This window comes from Bos javanicus, chromosome 5, assembly GCF_032452875.1.
Source record: "Bos javanicus breed banteng chromosome 5, ARS-OSU_banteng_1.0, whole genome shotgun sequence".
NCBI lineage: Eukaryota > Metazoa > Chordata > Mammalia > Artiodactyla > Bovidae > Bos > Bos javanicus.
The window spans coordinates 35826087-35845683 of record NC_083872.1 but is presented as its reverse complement, the minus strand read 5'-3'; positions in this window follow the sequence as shown (position 1 = coordinate 35845683).

Here is a 19597-nt window from a genome sequence, read left to right as displayed (position 1 = left end):
TGTATGAGTCTCTTTCCTTCTACCTATAAATTGGGGGGAAAAAAACAGGATCTAGATGTTATAGTTGGTGTGAAGATTAAATAAAAAAGATGTGAAAATTTTTCATGAACTTCATAAAATTATACTTTATATCAAGTTATACAACTTTGCAAAAGTAACCATTTCAATTATTGTTCCACCCAATTATCACTGGCTAAGAATTTTTTAGGGCTTCCCAGGTGGTGCAGTGGTAAAGAATCTGCCTGCCGATGCAGGAGACACAAGAGACTTGAGTTAGATCCCTAGGTCAGGAAGATCACCTGGAGTAGGAAATGGCAACCTGCTCCAGTATTCTTGCCTGGAAAATCCCATGGACAGAGGAACCTAGTGGGCTACAGTCCCTAGGATTGCAAAGAGTCGGACAATATTAAGCAAGAATTTTTTTATGTGCCAGACAATATGCTATGTGCTGGGAATATGAAGATAAATAACACATTACTCTTACCCTCAAAAAAACTTACAGTTTCCTGGCTAAGAGAAACATTCAGGAAATAATCTAAATAAAATATGGGACATCTGTAATAAATGAATGCATAGACTCTCAGGATACAGAGCTGAAGCCACTAGTCCAGTATAGAGGTCTAAAAACATCCTGGAGGAAGTGGTGTCTTGAAGCGTGAGGGACAATCTGGAAGAATCAAGAGTTGAAAATTTCAGTTTTTAATTTAACATATTATAAAGAAATTGTGTCTGGTTGCCCTACTAAGTGTAAACTATTTGTACATTGTTCAGTTCAGCCCAGTCTCTCAGTCGTGTCCAACTGTTTGCGACCCCATGGACTGCAGAACTCCAGGCTTTCCAGCCCATCACCAACTCCCAGGGCTTGCTCAAACTGTACATTGAATCTGTGATACCACTGAACCATCTCATCCTCTGTCATCCCCTTCTCCTGTCCTCAATCTTTCCCAGCATCAGGGTCTTTTCCAGTGAGTCAGTTCTTCGCATCAGTTGGCTAAAGTATTGGAACTTCAGCTTCAGCATCAGTCCTTTCAATGAATATTCAGGACTGATTTCCTTTAGGATGGACTGGTTGGATCTCCTTGTCACTTGTAGTCCAAGTGACTCTCGAGTCTTCTTCAACACCACAGTTCAAAACATCAGTTCTTTGGCACTCAGCTTTCTTATTGTTAAATCCCCTATTGGATTGATAACACCTTTAAGAAGGGATCATGTTTCATTATCTTTTTGTGTCCCCTCATTCGACTTGAATATTTTAGGGATTGGATTCAATATAAATGATGGGATAGACAACTGTGTATACAATTACAAAGATTTTATTATTACCATAGTGTTTCAGAGTTACAAAATTTTAGAGTTGGAATTAGAATTGATCTTGAAGGCATTCAATCCACCATACAAATACAATGTAGAAAAAGCTGAGTTCCAGAAAGCGCCACATAAGTGATTAATGACTGCATCTCAAGCCTAGAATCTTAATTTTTAAATTATTATAGAGTTTGACCATAGTTTTGTGTGCTTATCTAGACAGTTTACATAAAAACTTACATACAAATATGAATTTATATGCATATGTAAGATGTGTATACATAGACACACTTGGCTTTAGGGGAAGAAGGTACCCATGTTTTAGGATCCCTTGAATTGTATATATCTACACATAGATATATTAACTGTAGAGTGAGGACAGAAATCCAGACCTTGAGCCTCTCAATCCCCATAGGTAAAACTGTCTTTTGTTCTCAATTCAGAGAAGCTTTCTAGCCTAGAACACCTTATCTTACATTACAAAGAAAGCTAATAAATTACAAGTGCCCAGGCTAATATCAAGGAAAGCACTTCTGAAAGAAAACTCTAAATGATCCTTACCTATGTGGGTTTTCTGCAAACTACCTTGTCTCTACTATAAGTGTCACTGAAATGGGATACCATAGACAGTTGTGTTGGGAGAGGTTAATGGCCTAAGTTCCAGACACCTAAATACTGTCTTCAATCAACCATCCTTCTCTGGTCAGGTTGCCAGAGAAAAGGTAATTGTAGGAGCTCACTAGACAATGGAACACCATTTCTAACAAGGGATTTAGACCCAAACTCCAAACTAGAATTCCAGTGTGATTGCCTGGAGGATTCCTACATGAGGGAAGGAGACCTGAGAGACCTCAAACTAAATAAAACCTAAACCTAAGACTTCCCTGGTGGTTGAATAGCTAAGACTCTGCCACCCCAATGCAGGAGGCGTTGGTTCGATCCCTGGTCAGGGAACTATATCCCACATGCCACAACTAAGACCTGGTACAACCAAATAAATAATTTTTAAGAAACTGAGTTTGCTTTCTTCTCCCTCTAGCATTCATCTCAGCCATCTCTTGATGGCTCTTTCAATGCAGGAAAAGGCTGATCCAGAGAATGCTGGCTGCCAGAAGAGAACAGAACAGAAGCCATAGCAACACAGAAAAGGAGAGAGAAATCGTGTCTATAGGAGGGCAGGTTTAGCCCACCCACCTTACCCAGCCCATCGGAGCTGCTTGGATTTTCAGAGGTGAGCCAAGGAGAGAAGCCCAGCCCAAGTGAGGGGCAGCTTCCCAACTTTACAGCTTTCTAGACCATGGAGGAAAGGGGACCATCCCAAAATGTGGTCCAGATCCTCTTACTCTGGACTCAAAGAAACAAAAAAGGCAGAAGGGCCATGTTCATTTATTCCTTCAATTCAGCACAATGAAGCTTATTTCCATTAGCACCAGGAATAATAAAATTATCTCAAAAATGCCTGTCATTCTTCCTCCAAAGGAGCTAAATGGTTATCGGATAGTGCATCTAGGAGCTTTCCTTGACCTACAAGCTACATTTCTTAAGGGGCTCAACACAAAAATTCTAAACAACCAACTTTGAAATATTGAACTTCTTTATACATAAGTACACAGACAAAAGAATCATGTACACATACTTAAAATACTAAACCACTGAAATGTCAAATGGATCAATCGAGCAATTGATCTTTTCAATATTAAATCATAGCCATAACATCTGTTCATGCCTGTACCCTTCCACTGAGTATATTAAACTCAACTTTTCTACCCTTGATATATTAGCTTTTTCTTCTTGATGGCTCCTCATATACTTATTTAAAAATTTTTAATTTCTTTTTAATTGGAGGGAGATTGCTATAAAATACTGTGTTGGCTTCTGCCATACAAAAATGTAAATCAGCCACAAGTACACATATGAACCCATCTCCCCCTACCCTCCACCTCATCCAACCCCTCTAGGTCATCACAGAGCACAAGGTTGAGTTCCCGGTGCCCACACAGCAGCTTCCCATGGGCTATCTATTTTACACATGGTAATATATATTTGCCAATGCAACTCTCTCAATTCATCCCACCTGCTCCTTCCTCTGCTGTGTCCAAAATCTGTTCTCTATTTCTGCATCTCTATTCCTGCTCTGCATATAGGTTCATCAGTACTATTTTTCTAGATTCTGTATTATTAATACATAACTTATCCCACCTTCCTCACCTTGCTACTTTGCCAAGTGTACTACTGAACCATTAAAACACCTTCAGTGGTTGCATTAGTATAACATATTGTTATGACGACCCAGGGAATCTTTCTAGGTGTGGCATTTGCCAGTTAGAGTAGAAACAACATAGTCAAAGTGTAGCAGCACTTCTTACTCTTCTAATGTGGTCCTTCATTGTCCAGAAGTATGCCTTAGCCTCATCCTCAGGTTCTGGGATTTTCATAATTATATCTTGTCTATGGATAGTTGGTCTTCTTGTGAGAGGCAGTGAGGTCAGGAACAACTTACATCACCATCTTCATGAGATCACTCTTGTATTTTTAGATTTAATATTTAGATCTGTTTATCTACTTGAATTATGTAGTTTATTTATATATATTGTGCATGGGATGAATTGAAGTTAATTTTTTTGCATGTGGATATCTGATTGTTCAAGCATAATTTATTAAAAAGATTATCTTTTCTCCACCTAAATGCCTTTGAAAGTGAAAGTCACTCAGTCGTGTCTGACTCTTTGCAGTCCGTGGAATTCTCCAGGACAGAATACTGGAGTGGGTAGCCATTCCCTTCTCCAGGGGATCTTCCCAACCCAGGGATCAAACCCAAGTCTCACGCATTGTAGTCAGATTCTTTACCAGCTGAGCCATGAGGGCCTTTGAATCTTTGTAAAAAATTACTTGTGTGTACATGTGTGAGTCTATTTGTGGACTTTGTAATATTTTCCATTGATCTGTTTTTCTATCTTAACACTGATTCCACATTTTCTTGATTATTCCAGTTTTGTAAGTCTTAAAATTAGCTACTGTTTATCATCTAACTTTGTTCTTCTGTTTCAGAACTGTTTTTGCAATTCTAGGTCCTTTGCATCTCCATATGAATTTTAGAACTAGTTTGTCAATTTCTGCCTAAAACCCTTCTGGGATTTTGACTGAGCTTGCATTGAAGCTAAAACTCATTTTGAGTCCAATTTACATCCTCTGTCAGTGAACATGTATATTTTTCCATTTATTGAGGTCTTTTTAAATTTCAGCAATGTTTTGCAGGTTTCAGTGTACACATCCTTCACATATTTTATCAGGTTTATCCCTGTGATGTTGTGATTTGTAGTAAGAACTGTATATTTGATCTTTGTCCTGGTTCCTAGCACTCTAGGTGCTAAAATTCTTGGAATTTCTCAAGTGGTAACAGTAATAAAAGTATCAAGATATTCCTAACAAACCCCTTTTGACCACACTTGAATTTTTGTTAATGAGGTGACTTCTGGAAAGCACTTAAGGATGGAGGCTGGTTACCAAGGGAATCCAGCATGTTATTGGAGGATTAGAACTTTCAGTCCCACCCCCCTGACCTCCAGAAATGGGAGAAGGATTGAAGGTTGAGTTGGTGGCCAATGGCAAATAACTTAATCAATTATGTCTGTGTAATTAAGCTTCCATAAAACCCCAAAATATGGAATTTAGAGAACTTCTGGGTTGGTGAACGTGTGGAGATCTTGGGAGAATGGTGCTCTAAGAGAGCATGGAACCTCCCCACCCTTTCCTCAGACCTTGCCAATGCCTCTCTTCCATCTAGCTGTTTCTGAGTTATATCCTTTTGTAATAAACTGGTGATTTAGTAAGTAAAATGTTTCTCTGAGTTCTGTGAGCTGCTCTAACAAACTAATCAAACTCAAGAAAAGGGAAGAAGGAACCTCCTGTTTATAGTCAGTCAGTAAGAAGCAGAGGTGGCAACCTGAACTTGCACCTGGTATCTTCAGTTGGGTAGCATGATCAGTTTTGCAGGACTGAGTCCTGAAAGATCTGATGCTTTTACTAGGTAGAGAGTAGCAGATTAAGTTGAATTGTAGGACATAAATGAATGGTATATGAGGTTGCTTGGTGGTGTGGGGTAATAGAATCTTTTTAATGCAGATTTTTAATTTTATAAACTGTTGTAAATGGTATTTTTTAAACCTCAATTTCTGATTATATTGGTATATAGAAGTACAGTTCTATCTACTGATAGATAGAAATAAAATGTACAATATACAATATATATTGATCTTGTATCCTGAAACCTTGTTAAACTAATTTGTTAGTTCTAACAGAGTACATCATGAGAAACGCTGGGCTGGAAGAAGCACGCTTGAATCAAGATTGCTGGGAAAAATATCAATAACCTCAGATATGCAGATGACACCACCCTTATGGCAGAAAGTGAAGAGGAAATAAAAAGCCTCTTGATGAAAGTGAAAAAGGAGAGTGAAAAAGTTGGCTTAAAGCTCAACATTCAGAAAACTAAGATCATGGTATCTGGTCCCATCACTTCATGGCAAATAGATAGGGAAACAGTGGAAACAGTGTCAGACTTTATTTTTGGGGGCTCCAAAATCACTGCAGATGGTGACTGCAGCCATGAAATTAAAAGACTCTTACTCCTTGGAAGGAAAGTTGTGACCAACCTAGATAGCATATTAAAAAGCAGAGATATTACTTTGCCAACTAAGGTCCATCTAGTCAAGGCTATGGTTTTTCCAGTGGTCATGTATGGATATGAAAGTTGGACTGTGAAGAAAGCTGAGCACCAAAGAATTGATGCTTTTGAACTGTGGTGTTGGAGAAGACTCTTGCGAGTCCCTTGGACTGCAAGGAGATCCAACCAGTCCATTCTAAAGGAGATCAGTCCTGGGTGTTCATTGGAAGGACTGATGCTGAGGCTGAAACTCCAGTACTTTGGCCACCTCATGAGAAGAGTTGACTCATTGGAAAAGACTCTGATGCTGGGAGGGATTGAGGGCAGGAGGAGAAAGGGACGACAGAGGATGAGATGGCTGGATGGTGTCACCAACTCAATGGACATGAGTTTGGGTGAGCTCCGGGAGTTGGTGATGGACAGGGAGGCCTGGCGTGCTGCGATTCAGGGGGCCACAAAGAGTCGGACACAACTGACCGACTGAACTGAACTGAACAGATTTTTATACATTCAATTGAATTTTCTACATGAAAGAGCATGTCTTTTGTAAATAAAGACTGTTTTACTTCTTCCTTTCCAATATGGATGCCTTTTATTTCTTCTCACCATGTTGAACAAACTAGAACCTGCAGTATAATGTTGAAGAAATGCTGTTGTTGTTCAGCTACTCTGGTTCTAGGTATTTACTTAAGAACAATTAAAGTATATATTCATATGAACATTTGTACACAAATGTTTTAGAAGCTTTATTTGTCATAGTTAAAAAGTGAAACAAATGTCTATCAACAGATGAATAAAAAATAAACAAATTGAAGTGTATCCATACAATGGAATATTACGCAGCAATATAAAAGAATGATATGTTGATTTGCTGCATGCATGAATCTCAGAATTAAGGTGAGCAAAAGAAGCCAGACAAAAGAATACATACTGTATGGTTTCAGTTATATAAAAGTCTGAGAAATAAGAATTAATGAAAGTGCAAATTAAAGGAAAGCAGAAGAGTAGCCTTTTAGGCACAAGGTTGAGAGACAATGGAAAGAAATGGAAAGAAGTGATTACAAATGGATATGAGGAAACTTTGGGGGGTGAAGCATATTTTAATTATCTTGATTGTGGTTATGTTTTCATGGGTATATGAGTATGTAAAAATTTATTATTTTATACACTTTAAATATGTGTAATTTACTATATATAAATAATGCCTTAATAAAGCTGCTAAAATAACATTTAAAAAACACTACAGGAAATGAATGAAGTCAGGTCCAGGATTATCTGGCTGGAAGTAGATACAAACTGTTAAGTCCATTGTAGAACCCCACTGTCAGTAACTCCCTAAATGAAGCCCAGACTCAGACATCCGAAGAGCAATTTTAAGGCCTGATTACATTAGGTGATTGAGTGGCAAAGATGGATATACTATCAATTGAAATGTGAAATAAATATGGTGAAGAGATAATTTTTAGAGAAAAGCTCCTAATATTTCTATTGTATTTAAACTGGGAATGGAAAATAGTGTTAAAGTATTAAAAGCATAAGATACCAATCATAGCTATCATGATTATTTTAAGAATAATATGCCATTGGTATGCAGCATGGTTTGGGGATGGAATAAATAAGAGAAAAACAAACTGGATATAGTTAGCATATAATTAGTACTAAAAAATATTGCTAACTGCTTATATATGGGTAACAAGTAGAAGACATTTCTGCTGTTTTTCCAGGGAAATGAAGAAACCTTCTGTTCTTGCTCTAAGATGGTGGAGTAGAAGAATGTGTGCTTCTCTTCTCCTGTAAGAACTTCAAAAATTGCAACTAGCTGCTGAACAACCATCAACAGGAGAATGCTGGATCCAACCAAAAAAAGATACCCCACATCCAAGGGCAAAGGAGAAGCCCCAACAAGACAGTAGGGAGGGCAAAATTGCATTTATAATCAAGCCCCATACCCACCAGAAACACTCAGAGGGCTCAAACAAAACCTTGTGCACACCAGGTCCCAAGGACCCCACAAGAGACTGAGCCAGACATGCCTTTGAGTGTTTGAGTGTCTCCTATGGAGGTACGGGTCAACAGTAGCCTGCTGCACAGACAGGGGCTCTGGTTATAGCAGACGTGGGAGGCACAGCATGTGGCATAACTTCTCTGGGAGGAGGTTGCCATTAGCCCCACCATAGAGCCACCAAGCAGATGACCCAAAAACTGGAGAACAATTATACCAAAGAAGTTCTCACACAGTTGCAAAAGTTCTAGGGCCCACAACAGATTTCCCAACCTGGGGATCCAGCAAAGGGACTGAGAACTCCCAGGGAATTTGACTTTGAAGTCCAGTGGGATTCAATTACAGAACTTCCACAGGACTGGGGAAACAGACTCCTGGCAGGCACAAACAAAACCTTGTGTGCACCAGGACCCAAGAGAAAGAAGCTGGGACCCCAAAAAAGACTGAACGAGACTTGCCTGTAAGTGTCCAAGAGTCTCTAGCAGAGGCATAAGTCAACAGTGGCCTGCTGTGGGGTCAGGGGCACTGAATACAACAGTCCTGGGAGCTATGATGTGCTAGCATAAGTCCATTTGAAGAAGGTCTCCATTACAGCCATTACCCATACCATAGTTTGGCCTAAGGCCAAACTACAGGGAAGGAACACAGCTCCACCCATCAACAGTAAATTGGACTAAAGATTTAGAGCATGACCCTGCCCATCAGAGCAAGACCCAGATTCCCCCACAGTCAGTCCCTCCCATCAGGGAGCTTCCACAAGCCTCTTATCCTTATCCATCAGAGGGCAGACAAAATGAAAAGCACAATCACAGAAAACTAACCGAAGGACACATGGGTCACAGCCTTGTCTAACTCAATGAAACTATGAGCCATGCTGTGTAGGGCCACCCAAGACGGATGGGTCATGGTGGAGAGTTCTGACAGAACGTGGTCCGCTGGAGAAGGGAATGGTAAACCACTTCAGAATTCTTGCCTTGAAAACCCCATGAACAGTATGAAAAGGCAAAAGGACAGGACACCAAAACATGAACTCCCCAGGCTGGTAGGTGCTCAATATGCTACTGGAGAAGAGTGGGAAAATAACTCCAGAAAGAATGAAGAGATGGAGCCAAAGTGAAAACAACACCCAGTTCCGGATGTGACTTGTGATGGAAGTAAAGCCTGATGCTTTAAAGAACAATATTGCCCAGGAACTTGGAATGCTAGGTCCATAAATCAAGGTAAATTGGAAGAGGCCAAACAGGAAATGGCAAGAGTGAACATCAACATTTTAGGAATCAGTGAACTAAAATGGACCAGAATGGGTGAATTTAATTCAGATGACCATTATATCGATTACTGTGGGCAAGAAGAAGATGTATGTAGAAGAAATGGGGTTGCCCTCATAGTCAACAAAAAGTCTGAAATCCAGTACTTGGGTGCAATCTCAAAAATGACAGAATGATCTCTGTTTGTTTCCAAGGAAAAGCATTCAATATCACAGTAATCCAAGTCTATACCCCAGGCACTAATGAAGACCACAAGACCTTCTAGAACTAACACCAAAAAAAGATATCCTTTTCATCATGCTGCTGCTGCTGCTAAGTCGCTTCAGTCGTGTCTGACTCTGTGCGACCCCATAGACGGCAGCCCACCAGGCTACCCTGTCCCTGGGATTCTCCAGACAAGAATACTGGAGTGGGTTGCCATTTCCTTCTCCAATGCATGAAAGTGAAAAGTGAAAGTGAAGTCAGAACTGGAATGAAAGTAGGAAATCAAGAAATATCTGAAGTAACAGGCCATTTTAGCCTTGGAGTACAAAATGAAGCAGAGAAAAGGCTAACAGAGTTTTGCCAAGGGAACAAACTGGTCATAGCAAGCACCCTCTCCAACAACACAAGACATGACTCTACACACAGACATCACCAGATGGTCAGTACTGAAATCAGATTGATTACATTCTTTGCAGCCAAAGACGGAGAAGCTCTACATAGTCAGCAAAAACAAGACCGGGAGCTCACTGTGGCTCAGATTATGAACTACTTATTGCAAAATTCAGACTTAAATTGAAGAAAGTAGGGAAAACCACTAGACCTTTCAGGTATGACCTAAATCAAATTCCTTACAATTATATAGTAGAAGTGACAAATAGATTCAAGAAATTAGATCTGAGAGACAGAGTGCCTGAAGAACTATGAACAAAAGTTTGTAACACTGTACAGGAGGTGGTGATCAAACCACACCCAAGAAAAAGAAATGCAAAAATGCATAGGAATCAGAGGTCAAATTGCCAACATCTGTTGGATCAAAGAAAAAGCAAGAGAATTCCAGAAATACATCTGCTTCATTGACTATGCTAAAGCTTTGAATGTGGATCACAACAACAAACTGGAAAATTCTTAAAGAGATGGGAATACCAGATCGCCTTACCTGCCTCCTGAGAAATCTGTATGCCGGTCAAGAAGCAACAGTTAGAACTGGACATGGAACAGTGGACTGGTTCCAAATTGGTAAAAGAGTACATCAAGGCTGTATATTGTCATGTTGCTTATTTAACTTATAGAGTACATCATGCAAAATGTTGGGCTGGATGAAGCAGAAGTTGGAATCAAGATTGCTGAGAGAAATATCAATAACCTCAGATATGCAGATGACACCATCCTTATGGCAGAAAGAGAAGAGGAACTAAAGAGCCTCTTGTTGAAAGTGAAAGAGGAGAATGAAAAAGCTGGCTTAAAACTCAATATTCAGAAAACAAAGATCTTGGCATCCAGTCCCATCACTTCATGGCAAATAAATGGAGAAACAATGGAAACAGTGACAATGGAAACAGTTTATTTTCTTGGGCTCCAAAATCACTGCAGATGGTGACTGCAGCCATGAAATTAAAAAACGCTTGCTCCTTGGAAGAAAAGCTATGACCAACGTAGACAGCATATTAAAAAGCAGAGACATTACTTTGCCAACAATGGTCCGTCTAGTCAAAGCTATGGTTTTTCCAGTAGTCATGTATGGATGTGAGAGTTGGACCATAAAGAAAGCTGAGTGCTAAAGATTTGATGCTTGTGAACTGTGGTGTTGGAGAAAACTCTTGAAAGTCCCTTGGACTGTAAGGATTTCAAACCAGTGAATTAATCCTGGAATATTCATTGGAAGGATGGATGCTGAAGCTGAAGCTCCAATACTTTGGCCACTCATGTGAAGAGCTGACTCCTTAGAAAACACCTTGATGCTGGGAAAGATTGAAGGCAGGAGGAGAAGGGGACAACAGAGGATGAGATGGTTGGATGGCATCACGGACTGGATAGACATGAGTTTGAGCAAGCTCTGGGAGTTGGTGATAGACAGGGAAGCCTGGTGTGCTGCAGTCAGTGGGGTCACAAATATTTGGACACGACTGAGTGACTGAACTTCTGTTGATTACCGCCCACTTTCAGTACAAAGCCATAGTCTCTGACTTCATGGAAACCTTCTTGACCTTAATTGTGGAGATCATTCAGTCCTACTAAGACTGGGATATTCGCTCAATCTCCCACACTTATAGCAACAGTCCTGTAATAGAGTCTACCCAAAGCTCACCCTGCTGTGAATTTTAGGAGGCAATGGTTTTATGCAAATATGATTAAACTACCATTGCTCTGTCCATCTGTTGCTTCATCCCAGAGTACATAAATTTATTATTTCAGTATCTTAGCCTGATTATTCACCAGTTTTCAGGGTTTCTGAAGTTACCATAGACTTCTAGTTAATGAGATTATATTATTTTCTTTGTCTTGAATGAAAATGTTCTGTGATTCACAACCTGAATACCCTAAGCTGCTTCTCATAAATCTAATTTCCACCATTTCCATCAAGCTTCTAATATGTCTGAATTGCTGTATTTCCTTGGAAAACTGTATTACAATTAGCCTCAAAAAGCCAAATGTCAGCATTCTATTAAAAAGAAAAATTCTACCACCACCTCGTATGTTACTTGGGAATTTTGTGATGCGATATTTTCATGAAATAGAAGTAAGTAGTTAACTAAGACAGAAAGTATTTTGTATTTTTGTCTATGTATCCTTAATTGTTTGAATTCAGTGAGTTTGGGGCTCACCAATTAGTATTTTATGGCCAAGACACAATGAATGATATGAGAAATCAATGTCATGTCATTCTACTAGTTAGGACTCTTTCAATTGCTAGTGATAAATCCCCATATCAAACCAATTAGCAAAATAGATTTTTCACTAGCTTATGTAAACAAAAAGCCCATAGGTTTCTGCCTTCAAGCACAGTGGGATCCAGTTGCTCATATATGGTTCTCACTCCTCCTATCTTGGAAAGATCTTCTAGGCACAATGAATAGCAGCCCCAAAGCCCACATCCTGCTATCTTAGTAACGCCTACAGAAAGAAAGAAACTCTCTCAATAGCTCTCTGTTTTCTCTTTGTTCAGACTTGGCAATTTTCATTGTCAACTCTTGACAACTCATTGACAACTCTTCCTGAACTAAGCACTATGGTCAGGGAAATGAGGTGCTCAAATTAGGCCTGGCGCATGTGTCCTCTTTTGTATCTGAAGGATGGAGTCATCTATGCTCAAATTATGTGCCATGGGTTCTCCTTAGCAATGGAAAGAGTTTGTCAACAGATATGATGAACAGATTATTTCTACAATTTTCAAGAAGATGATAATGTTCTCAAAGACATATCTACATGGTACTGTAAAATACAAAATCAAATATAATCAAGTGCCACATGTAGAAGTCAAACTGCATTTATGCCACAGATTGTCAGACATCTCTCTTGGAGAAAGACATCAAGAAAAACATTCAGAGGCAGTAAGGTTACATTAATCTTGCATCCTTCCTTGCTATTCATACTATGTGTGAGTGAGTGCTCAGTCACTTCAGTCATGTCTGACTCTTTGCGACCCTATGGCATGGAGCTTCTCCAGGCAAGAATATTGGAGTGGGTTGCCATGCCCTTCTCCGGGGGATTGTCCTGACCCAGGGATTGAACCCTCATCTCTTACATCTCCTGCATTGGTGGGTGGGTTCTTTACCACGGCCGCCACCTACTGCCAGGTCAAATTTCCTAAAGCACTGCCAAAGAGCCTTTGGTAGCTCCAGAGTACTTACATACTAAGGCACAAGCAACTTAGTCTGAAGATAAACTATGCAAATTCAGTACAAAGTACACATGGCTTATGATCTTGAATGAAATATTTAGTCTCTTTAACTCTCGCTTTATTCATTTTATACAATGCCTATTTCAATGGATATTGAAGAATTACATGAGCCTATCACAGTATCTGACTCATAGTATATACTCAGTGAGTAAAGGAAGTATGGCCATTAGCTGTATGTTGTTCAGTCACTAAGTCATGTCTGACTCTTTGCAACCCCATGGACTGTAGCACAGTAGGCTCCTCTGTCCACCACTATCTCCTGGAGTTTGCTCAAAGTCATTCTCATTGAGTAGGTGATGATATTAATAACTAACCATCTTATCTTCTGCTGTCCCCTTCTCCTTTTGTCTTCAATCTTTCCCAGCATCAGGATCTTTTCCAGTGAGTCAGCTCTTTGCATCAAGCGGCCAAAATATTGGAGCTTCAGCTTCAATATCAGTCCTTCCAATGAATATTCAGGGTTGATTTCCCTTAGGATTGACAGGTTTGATTTCCTTGCAGTCCAAGGGACTCTCAAGAGTCTTCTCCAACACCACAGTTTGAATGCTTCTATTTTTTGACACTCAGCCTTCTTCATGGTTCAATTCTCACATTCATACATGACAACTGGAAAAAACATAGCTTTGACTATACATTTTTATTGTTTTTAACAAAATAACATCTCTGCTTTACAGTACACTAAGTTTGTCATAGGTTTTCTTCCAAGGAGCAAGCATCCTTTAATTTCATCACTGAAGTCACTGTCCACAGTGATTTTGGAGCCCAAGAAAACAAAATGTGTCACTGCTTCCACTTTTCCCCTTCTATTTGACAAGAAATAATGGGACTGGATGCCATGATCTTAGTTTTTTTAACGTTGAGTTACAAGCCAGATTTTTCACTCTCCTCTTTCATCCTAATGAAGAGGCTCTTTCATTCATCTCTTTCGGCCATGAGAGTGATATCATCTATATATCTGAGGTTGTTGATAATTTTCCTGGAAATCTTGATTCCAGCTTGTGATTCATCTAGTTCAGCATTTCGCATGATATACTCTACCTGTAAGTTAAGCAGGGAGACAATATACAGCCTTGTCATGCTTCTTTCCCAATTTTGAACCAGTCTGTTGTTCCATGTCCCTTCTGTTTTCTTTTGACCCATACACAGATTTCTCAGGAAGCAGGTAAGGTGGTCTGGGACTCCCACATTTTTAAGAATTTTTCAGTTTGTTGTGATCTGCACAATCAAAAGCTTTAGCATAGTCAGTGAAGCAAAAGTAGATTTTTTTTTGGAACCCCCTGCTTTCTCCATGGTCCCATGAATTTTGGTATTTTGAACTCTGGTTCCTCTGCCTTTTTTGTAAATCCATCTTGTACATCTGGAAGTTCTCAGCTCACATACTGCTGAAGCCTAGCTTGAAGGATTTCACATGCTAACCTTGCTAGCATGTGAAATGAGCACAATTGTACGGTAGTTTGAATGTTCTTAAGCATCGCCTTTCTTTGGGATTGGAATGAAAATTGACCTTTTTCAGTCCTGTGTCCACTGCTGAGTTTTCCATATTTAATGATATATTGAGTGTAGTATTTTAACAGCATCATCTTTCAGGATTTAAAATAGCTCAGCTGGAATTCTGTTTAGCTTTGTTCATAGTAATGCTTCCTAATGCCTATGTGAGTTCACACTCCAGGATGTCCAGCTCTAGGTAAGTGACCACACCATCATGATTATCTCAGTAATTAATATCTTTCTTGTACATCATTGCTCATATTCCTCTGAAGGAACAGCCTTCTTCTCATCTATCTCTTATCAGATCTTCCCAATGCGAGAAACACTCAGTGTACTCTACTTAAAGAAAGAGACTCTGGCTATTAAATACGCTGATGGTTCCTTAGAGCTTAGAACTATACCTGTAACATAATAAGTGCTCAGTACTCATTTGTTGACTGACTGACTGAGTGAATGAATGTCCTACCTTATCTCCCACCTCAAATAGTGAACTCATTGAGGAGATGATCCCCATTCAATGCATTTTTATATTATCTGCAATTCCTAGTTCCGAGTCTGGAACACATAAATATTTGTTATATGAATGACTGAATAGATGAAAACCAAATATTTGCCTCAGTTCTTCATTTTTCCTTCTCAAATTCTAATATAATGAATATTTTTAACTGCAATCATAATCATCATTCTTTGCACTTTAAGCTCCTTATTTAGAGGGAAAAAATGCTACATATAATATGCCTTCATGTTCTACCAACCAGACATACAAACTAAAATTAAAAGCATAAGGAGTGACATGTATGTTATTCAATGGCATTAAAAATGTAAAGACTGCTCAGTGATTTGAAGTGCTTTTTCTTAAATCTGCTTGCTTTTCAATCCTAGACAATTGAATAGTAAATAGCATGCATTTAATAATACATTTCTGAAGTCAGAGCCTATTATTGAATGATCAATGAAATGTGCCTTTTAATATATATGCAGGACTGATATAATCAACCTTTAAATGAATTCCTAGACTGCAGCAGAAAGTTTTATAAATTCCAAATAGTGAGATTTTTATGAAAGTTATTAGCACACTTGTTCAACAAAGAACTTACGCCATTTCCTGGGATTTTTAAACTGTTTTAACAAGGCAACAGTTACAAAAAGACTTAAACCTAAACTTTATTGATGATATAATAGAACAAAGATCTATTTAGCCATTTCTTAAGTCATTCCCCAAGCACTTGCATATTGCATAAGCATGATAAAATAAAGAAGAGATGACTTGTTTTTTCCAAATCCTAATGGGACTGTGCACTTGAACATGATTTGAGCCCATGTTAGTGAATTTTCTAATGGAAAAATATGACCTTCCACCTTTGAAAATTAAATGACCCTTTGGAGACTTTGCTAACATTAAATGATCCATACAAAACATCTTGATGTATTAATATATGAATCAAAAACATCTGTATCATATTTGGCTTAAAATATGCATTGATTTGAAAATAACGTGGAAAGTTTTTGTAAAAATGTGTGCTTTTGTAGAAGACTGTCAAGCATTAAATACATTTTTGATACTATTCTAAAATTTAATTCACTTGTTTGAAATAATGCTCAAAGAAGTCTATCTTTCTGATATAGGACTACATAGAATCTTCCAGCAAAGGGTTTTGACCTGAGATCATCTGACTCAGGGGCTTCCCAGGTGGCTCAGTGGTAAAGAATATGCCTGCCAATTCAGGAGATGTGGGTTCAATCCCTGAGTCAAGAAGATCCCCTGGAGAAGGGAATGGAAACCCACTCCAGTATTCTTGCCTGGAAAAAATCCAAAGGATAGACAAGCCTGGTGGCCTATAGTCTATGGGGGTCACAGGAGTTCAGACACAACTGAGGGACTAAACAACAGCAATTGACTCAGAGTTGGTTTATTAAGGAAACCCCTGAAGTTTTGTTCAAAATTCCATGTGTATTTGTAGACATGTCTTTATTTAAATTGTGTTCAAAGTTTTGTGGCTCTATGTGGGCATGTCTTTATCTATGGTAGAGTTTCTCAGTCTTGGAATTATTGACATTTTGAGCCAGATAATCTATGCTATAGGAACTATCCTATGCACTATTTGATGTTCAGCATTATTCCTGCCTCTACCCATAAGATGCCACCAGTATAACCTCAGTCATGATTATCAAAAATATCTCCAGACATTACAATGTCCCTGGAGAACCACTCATCTATATGGTCCACTGCTCTCTTCACGTTTCCAAACTGATCTCAGTGAGGCAGAAGTGAGCCAAGAGCTAGAGGCTAGAAGCTATCTTTCCCTGGATCTTTACCCCCAGTGAAAAATGCATTTCTCATGGAGGCAAAATTGTACATGCAGGTACAAAGTTTATTATTAGATATCTAATATCTAATAGCACAACAGCAAGTGGGAGAGCACATCGACAAATAGTTTGTCTAGTTAAGATGAAAGCATGGCAGAGCTGTCCACCTGGAGTGAAAGAGTGTAATTAAGTGTACATAATTTACTTACATACCTCACTCATGAATATAGTAAGAGTGTGAAGAGCAAGATGCAGTAAAGAGTCTGGAGTGAGGAGATGGTTAGATTGAGAATAAAGCAGGGATAATTTCACATAGACCTGTGAATGTTCTATTAAAGAATTTAAGCTTCATTCTAAAAGCAATGGGAATCTTCAGCTCCTTCACCTCTTTATCATTAATGACCTTTCTCTCCATCCTAGCAGCCACCTATCCACATGGTTCCAACCTAGATCTCATAAGTACTAGAAACCTCATTATTTCTAAATTTTTTTAGGACACAAATTTATGTTTACCAAAGGGAAAAGAAGGGTAGAGTGGGATAAATTGGGAGTCTGGGATTGACAGGGACACACTAACAGATTAACAAGAAGGATCCACTGTGTAGTACAGGGATCTCTGCTCAATATTCTTATAATAAGACAATATTACAGCATCACACTTTCCAGTCACCAGATCTCTTGTTTCTATATTCCCAAGATAACGACCTATACTGGAAGTTAAGCTATGACAAATCTAGACACACATTAAAAAGCAAAGACATCACTTTGCCCACAAAGGTCCATATAGTCAAAGTCATGGTTTTTTAGTAATCATATACAGATGGGAGAGTTGGACCATAAAGAAGGTTGAAGGCAAAAGAATTAATGTTTTCAAATTTTGGTTACGGAGAAGACTTGAGAGTCCCTTGGAATGCAAGGAGATCAAACCAGTCAATCCTAAAGGAAATCAACTCTGAATATTCATTGGAAGGACTGATGCTGAAGCTGAAGCTCCAGCACTTCGGCCATCTGATGTGAAGAACCAATTCATTGAAAAAGACCCTGGTGCTGGGAAAGATCGACGGCAAGAGGAGTAGAGGGTGGCAGAGGATGAGATGGTTAGGTAGCATCACCAACTCAGTGGACGTGAATTTGAGCAAACTTGGGAGATAGTGAAGACAGAGGAGCCTGGCATGCTGCAGTATATGGGGTCGCAAAGAGTTGGACATGACTTAGGGACTGAACAACAATAACAACAAAGACCCCCACTACGTCGATCCCACCACTTTCTAACAGCCAGTCTCTGCCCTCAGCCCTTTCCTCAGCCCATCCCTCATCCAGCATAGATCATGGTCAACCATCATAACCACACTCTTTCCAAAGACCCTGAGCTCTCTTATTCTTTTCTCCCTCCATACTACACTCTTGTCAAAACCCTGATTGTTAATCTGCCTTCCTCATACATGCACTGGCATCTGAAAATTGGTAAAGAAAAATTATATGTGTACACTTACTAGTTTCTCTTTAAATTCATAACACAGACTGAAACTCAGGAGGACCCTTGGGGCCCTCGAGGTGTAAACTCTTTCTGTGGTGTCCCCTGCCCTGTTTCTTGTTTGTAGGAAATAGGTTTCATTCATCCTCCTAGACCTTCCTGAATACCACAGGGCAGAATCAAACAGTAATTGGAGAAGGGAGGGAATGCAGAAACAAAGGAGGAGCAATCAAGAAACAATAGTCAGTATTAAAGCAGGATGCTGGTTCCCTCTCAAGGACCATACAGAACAAAATCTTTGAGTTCTCCTAAAGGATCAACCCCAATCGAGATGGAGGATGGTTCAGTTCAGTTCAGTTCAGTTCATTCACATAGTCGTTTCTGACTCTTTGCGACCCCATGAATCGCAGCACGCCAGGCCTCCCTGTCCATCATCAACTCCCGGAGTTCACTCAGACTCACGTCCATCGAGTCAGTGCTGCCATCCAGCCATCTCATCCTCTGTCGTCCCCTTCTCCTCTTGCCCTCAATCCCTCCCAGCATCAGAGTCTTTTCCAATGAGTGAGCTCTTCCCATGAGGTGGCCAAAGTACTGGGGTTTCAGCTTTAGCATCATTCCTTCCAAAGAAATCCCAGGCCTGATCTCCAGAATGGACTGGTTGGATCTCCTTGCAGTCCAAGGGACTCTCAAGAGTCTTCTCCAACACCACAGTTCAAAAGCATCAATTCTTTGGCACTCAGCTTTCTTCACAGTCCAACTCTCACATCCATACATGACCACAGGAAAAACCATAGCCTTGACTAGATGAAACTTTGTTGCCAAAGTAATGTCTCTGCTTTTGAATATGCTATCTAGTTGGTCATAACTTTTCTTCCAAGGAGTAAGCATCAAGATTCCTGGAACACCACCCTGTTACCTCACCACTAATGACTCAGGAGGAAGTCATAGGCCCTTCAGCCCTTACGCAAATTTTCCTATAAAACGTCTTCCCCAAAACTGTCAGGCAGTTTGGAGTTTTTAAGCGATTCATTCTCCTTGCCTGGCCCTGCGGTAAGTCTTTCTCTGCTCCAAATTCCGACTTTTTGGTTTGGCCTCTCTGTGCGAAGGGCACGCCAATGAACTTGAGTTCGGTAACAAGAACACAAAAAAGACCCAGATGCCTTACTCTGTTTCTCTGATAGATTCCCTCCCTATCCCCTATTTCAAT